Genomic DNA, 6,429 nt, shown 5'->3' with positions numbered 1-6,429 from the left:
ATGCAGCCTGGGCTGTGGGGACCATGCCCTGGTAAAATGTGTGATCTCATGGAGCATGGGCCTGGCAAGGAGAATGGTCAGGACTCTGAAGGTTAGAAGAGAAAACTTCGACCTGTTTAAGGAGTTGGTGAATGAGATGCCTTGGGAAACTGTCCTTAAGGACATAGAGGCTGACCCGAGCTGGCAGCACTCTAAGGCTATTTTTCTTAGAGCACAAGAGCTCACCATCATGATGTGTAGAAAATCTTACCAGGCAGGCAAGAAAATGGCATGGCTGAGCAAAGGTCTGCTCCTCAAATTGAGAAAAAAGAAGAAAATGCACAGTGGAGGAGGGACAGGTGACTTGGGAATAGTACTGGGATATGGTTCGGGTGTATAGGGACAGCATGAGGAAAGCCAAGGCACAGACGGAACTGGGCTCGGCAAGACATATGAAGAATAACAAGAAGGAATTCTATTAAGGATATAGGTAAGAAGGGAAAGGCCAAGAAAATAATGGTCCCTTATAAGTGAGAATGGGGAACTGGTAACAAAAGATACAGAGAAAGCGGAATTACTCAATGAGTTCCTCCCCTCAGTATTTGCTGGCTTGTAGTCAGCTTACCACACCTCTCAAGTTCTTGAACTTCAGATGGGAGCTGGGGAACTGAATCTGTGAGCAGAGAGCAGGTTCTGTACCACTTGATGAAACTAAACAACCACAAGTCTACGGAATCTGACAACATGCATCCCAGGGAAATCCCATTCCTCAGGGGAGCTGAGTGCTGCTGTTGGCAAACATTTGTATTTGAAATCTTGGCAAACATTGTATTTGAAAAGTGATGGCAGTGACACCAAGTACCTGGTGACGAGAAAAAGTGAAACATTGCTCCATTTTTAAGAAGGGAAGTAAGGAAAGTGTGGGAAATTACAAACCTCTTAGTCTGATTTCTGTGCCTGGTAATTTAATGTTGCAGATCCTCCTGGAAGCACTGTTAAATCACATACAAGAGAGGTAATCAAGGAGGTGATCTGAGACAAAACAGCATGGCCTTACAAAGGGCAGATCATGCCTGACCACTCTGCTGACCTTCTATGATGGAGCGACTGCAAGAGTCAACAGCTCCCAACCTGTACAATTTGATGCACATCAGTGCTGTGAGTGAGCCAGTAGACAACTTGGTCCTGATCTGAATTCCTAACTCTTCTGCACTGTGGCAGTCCTAGTCACAGAGTGTACAGAGTAGAAGAAAACTGTAGTTCAATACAAAAATGGAATACAGTTTGTCTTGGCCCAGTAATTAATTTTTTTTATCACCTCTGTCTTACTTGAAAGTAAAAGTATTCACCATTGTTTTTAAGTGATTTTGGTAGTATTTGGATGTCAGCTGGGGTCTGTAGCCTGTATTGCCATTAGGGATATTAAAGGTGAGGCTCTACAAAGAGCATACCATGCATTACTCTGCTGTGATACAGAAGAGTAGTTGTAAATCCATTTCCGTTTTCACTGCCATCTTATGAGAAAACTTGTAAGAACAGAAGATATTCTGGGTGACATCTGAAGTATAAAAAATGGGTGGTGTGAAAGGACAAGATGCTTTCCAGTAAGACATTGGTGTTGCTGGCACCAGAGCAGAAAGGATTTCTCTCCTTTTATTTTCAGCTGGTCATAATACGGAAATGCAATATAATGAGAAATAGCATGGCCATAGGAAATATTCAGTATAAACTCTTATAGGTAAGTGTAAGATAGAAGAGGATGAGAAAAGCAGCAGGCAAACTTCCAGCCTGTTACCCTCATATCCTTCAGCATCATTGCAAGGTTCTCTTTAGATTTTCCAGTGCATTTTGTAGCAGACATTAGAATCCTGAGCCCAGATTTGATGGCTGGAATTAACTTTATTTTTGGAATTATTAGTAGAACCAAATTTGGCATAAAGTAGTATAATTTGTGACCCTAGTAACAGGACATATAGTAGTACCCTTCCAGGTAGGGTGTGCTACCTTTCCCTGTGTTGCTCAGAGGTGTAGGATGTCCGCCGGAATCTATGAGATCGTCTGCTTGTTGTCTGGGATTCCCTGGAGGGATCCCATTGTGCCCGCTGACGATGCTCACTCCTCCCCAAGCGCACTGAGACATCCTGTTCATGCCTTGCAGCTCGGTGCCAGCCATGAGGAGTTTCAGAAGCCGTGTCCCGAGCCCTGCTAGGCTGCCATCTCCTGCTGCTTGAGGGGTCAAAACTCTGCCTCTGCTGACCCCTGCTGTGGCCATCAGGGTTCCACCTCCGGGACCTGCTTCGGTCCCTTTCCCAGTCTGTGGCACGGCTATTGCCACGCTCTCTGCTGGGAGATCTCTGGTGCCCGTGGTCTGCAGAATGATGCCTCCTCCTGTCTGCAGAGTGGCGACGATATCTCCTTCCTCGATTATATCTGGTGGAGCTGGTGTAGTGCCCTATCGAGTACACCTCATAGCTATTGTCTCCCACTTTGCGGAGGAGGTATCTGAAAGGCTCCCGGCAAATTGGACAAACAGGTCTATTGCGGGACCATTCCAGTATGCAAGGAAAGCAGAAAGCATGGCTGCACCAGCTCACTGAGACTGGGTTGTTAATGATGTCCAGGCAGATTGGGCACATTTGATTCTCGGAGTTATGTGGAGACTCAGCCTGGAGCTCCTGGTTGTCGCTGGCAAGAGAGGAAGAGGTGCCATCTTCTGCCAAGCCCTTCTCCATCGCCGTCTGGCAATGCAAACCAAAGAGACACAAGGCTCCTGGCCTGCCCTGAAGACACAATCCAGAGATGCAGTCTGCAGACAGCAGCCAAGCTGTCCACATCAAGCACTGAAGAGCTGCCCCTTCTACCTTGAGGCTGTGCTTGAGCTGCCACAAGGGCCAGGGACTATCCTGAGGCAGACAAGTGACACCAGAGGTGTCTCTGTGTGTGGCAGCTCTCAGGGCAGGGCAGTGACTGACCTCTCTGGCATGTGCAAGCAGGAATTGTAAAGGTGTGTAAGAGCAGTTTCTGGCCTCTCAGCAACAGCAGCTGAAGCCTGGGAATGTGGCAGGTTGGGACCAGCTCCCCAGGTCCTGCTGCTGTTACTGCACAGGAAATCCTTTCTATGCCCTCAGAAGGCAGCCAATAGGATGGGGGTCCATCCTTCCCCCACCTGCCAATGTCTGTCCTCTTTGGAGGAGGGCAGGCATTCTGGCCCTTCAGGGCTGCTGCACACTACAAAAGGGATTGATGTCACACATGTCACAATGACTCTGATGACCCACAGGGCTTTCAGGAACTACACACAGAAGACACAAGCTCTGACCTCAGGGAACAAAAGCTTCCCAAGTATTTTGTCTCACTAGGCTGCCTTGCTATCAAGGAGTTTCCTCTTTCTATATTTTTTTATAAAGTCACAGGTTTTACTATTCATACCCAGCACTATGTTTTGGTTTAGGAATAAACCAGCTTAAGGTGTTTATTCTAGCTTCTCCCTACACTATCTTGTTATCCTCTTAACCTTGGACACCCTTACTTAGGTCTCTAGATTTTTGGATCTGTTTTTTGATGGAGGAGAGATTCTATGCTCCAAGCTTGATGGTTGGAATTGACTTTATTTTAGGAATTGTTAGTAGGACCAGTTTTGGTGAAAAGTGGTACAATTTGTGACACAAGCAGCAGGACATGCAGTAGTACCCTTTGTGGTAGGGTGTGCTACCTTTTCCTGTCCCACTCAGGGCTGTGGGATGTCCATCAGGATTGATGGGATTGACTCCTTGTTGCCTGGGGTTCACTGGAGGAAACCGATTGTGCCGGCTGATTGGGCTCACTCCTCCCTGAGGAGCGGGGAACATCCTGTTCAGGCCTTGCAGGTTGTCCCTCATTTTGATCCCTCTGCCTTTGCTCTTCTCTTCGTATTTGTCGCCAAATATGGTGGGCCCTCCTCCGAGATCGTCTGCTTGTTGCCAGGGATGCCCTGAAGGGATCCCATTGTTCCTGCTGATGATGCTCACTCCTCCCCAAGCGCACTGAGACATCCTGTTCGTACCTTGCAGCTCGGTTCCAACCATGAGGAGTTTCAGAAGCCATGTCCCGAGCCCTGCTAGGCTGCCATCTCCTGCTGCTTGAGGGGTCAAAACTCTGGCTCTGCTGACCCCTGCTGTGGCCATCAGGGTTCCACCTCCGGGACCTGCTTCGGTCCCTTTCCCAGTCTGTGGCACGGCTATTGCCACGCTCTCTGCTGGGAGATCTGCGGCGCCTATGGCCTGCGGAATGACGCCTCCTCCAATATCTCCTTCCTCGGTTACGTCTGATGGAGCTGGCGTAGTACACATCATAGAAATTGTCTCCCACCTTGCGGAAGAGGTATCGGAAGGGCTCCTGACAGACTGGGCAAATAGATCTGATGCGGCACCATTCCAGTATGCAAGAAAAGCAGAAAGCATGTCTACACCAGCTCACGGAGGTTTCGTCCTCAATGGTGTCCAGGCAGATTGGGCAAATAAAAGCTCTTCGAGACATAGGCAGGAGCTCCTGGTTGTTGATGGTAGTAGAGGAAGAGGAGTCACCTTCTGAGAAACCCTCCTCCATTGCCATCTGGCAATGCAAACCAAAGAGACACAAGGCTCCTGGCCTGCCCTGGAGACGCAATCCAGAGATGCAGTCTGCAGACAGCAGCCAAGCTGTCCACATCAAGCACTGAAGAGCTAGCTGCCCCTTCTACCTTGAGGCTGTGCTTGAGCTGCCACAAGGGCCAGGGACTATCCTGAGGCAGACAAGTGACACCAGAGGTGTCTCTGTGTGTGGCAGCTCTCAGGGCAGGGCAGTGACTGACCTCTCTGGCATGTGCAAGCAGGAATTGTAAAGGTGTGTAAGAGCAGTTTCTGGCCTCTCAGCAACAGCAGCTGAAGCCTGGGAATGTGGCAGGTTGGGACCAGCTCCCCAGATCCTGCCCTTATTGCTGCATAACAAATCCCCTCTCACGTATGGATTTCCCCAGTGGAGGAGGGCAGGCATTCTGGCCCTTCAGGGCTGCTGCACACTGCAAAAGGGATTGATGGCACACATGTCACAATGACCTTCTGGTGACACCACAGGGCTTTCAGGAACTAATGCACAGAACTCACAAGCTCTGGCCTCAGGGAACTAAAGGTTCCCAGCTTCAGTAGGCTGCCTTGCTATCAAGCAATATCCTCTTTCTGTGTTTTTTATATATAGTCCAGTTTTTAGCATTCATACCCAGCACTATGTTTTGTTAGAAATAAACCATATTGAGGCATTTCTGACTCTGCTGGCTTTGCAGGTCTGACTCAACTCCTCATGCTCAGCACTGAGGAGGCCACACCTGGAATACTGTGTCCATTGTGAGACTCACCCTCATGAGAGTGGGGTGGATATACAGGAGAGCACTAGAGAAATTGATCAAGAATAATGAAGGAACTAGAGCATCTCCCCCATTAGGAAGTGCTGAAAGTGCTGCCTACAAACTCTTCAACCTGAAGAAGACTCTGAATGGGGTAATTTTTCAAGGTATATCCATACCTGATGGGAAGGTGCAGAGAAGACTGAGCCAGGCTCTTTTAAGGAATGCCCAGTGACAATGGGCACAAAGCAAAGCACTACAAAGCAAAAATCTTCCCTCTGAACATCAGGAAACCTTTTTTTTGCTGTCACAGTGACTGAGCAGTGACAGATCTAGCCCAGGGTGCTCATGGGATCTCCTTCCTTAGAGAAACTCAGAAGCTGTGTGACTGTGGTCTCTGGCCTTCATCTTTCAGTGGCTCTGCTTGAGCAGGGGAGCTTGGACCAGTTGACATCTGGTGGTCCTTTTTCACCTCAGTCATATTGAGGTGATTCTGTGAGTCAAAGCACACTTGTGCACGCTAAGAAAGCCTGTTGAGGTTGCCTGATGTGGGAAGATTTCAATGCTTCTTTATGCTCATGAAGAGTCAGGTTTGCTTCGTAAAAGTCAATCATTCATGAATCTGCAACTTTTTTACCTCCAGGGGCTTTATTAGTGACTGCACAGAAAACTAACAAGCAGATTGAAAGCATGAGGGCTGTAAAGGGTTAAAGGGTATGTTTTCATAGTGTGCATTGCACATGACCATAGTTTTCCCAGGTACTTGTCAAGTCACAGTTTACAATAACTCAACTTTCTGCGTGTCAGCGCTGTGAAAGAAAGTGGGCAACTTGATCCTGATGTGAATTACTTGATGACAGCATCCTAATCATTCTGCTCTGTGACAGTCCTAGTCATAGAGTGACAAAAAGAGAGTATAGAGTCAAGGACAACTGTAGTTCAGTACAAAATTTGAATACAGTTTGTATTCAATCAAAGTTTGGATCACCTTTATCTTTTGACAAAGCTCCTCTTCATACCAGTCTTACTGGAAAGTAAAAATTTTCAAAACTTGCAGTAGAACTGTTGAAACCTTATCTCCACACACTTTCAAA

This window comes from Melozone crissalis, unplaced genomic scaffold (assembly GCF_028551555.1).
Source record: "Melozone crissalis strain CALT ecotype California unplaced genomic scaffold, PUWL_Pcris_2 ptg000036l_1, whole genome shotgun sequence".
NCBI lineage: Eukaryota > Metazoa > Chordata > Aves > Passeriformes > Passerellidae > Melozone > Melozone crissalis.
The sequence above is the reverse complement of the archived record's forward strand: the minus strand, read 5'-3'. Positions refer to the sequence as shown.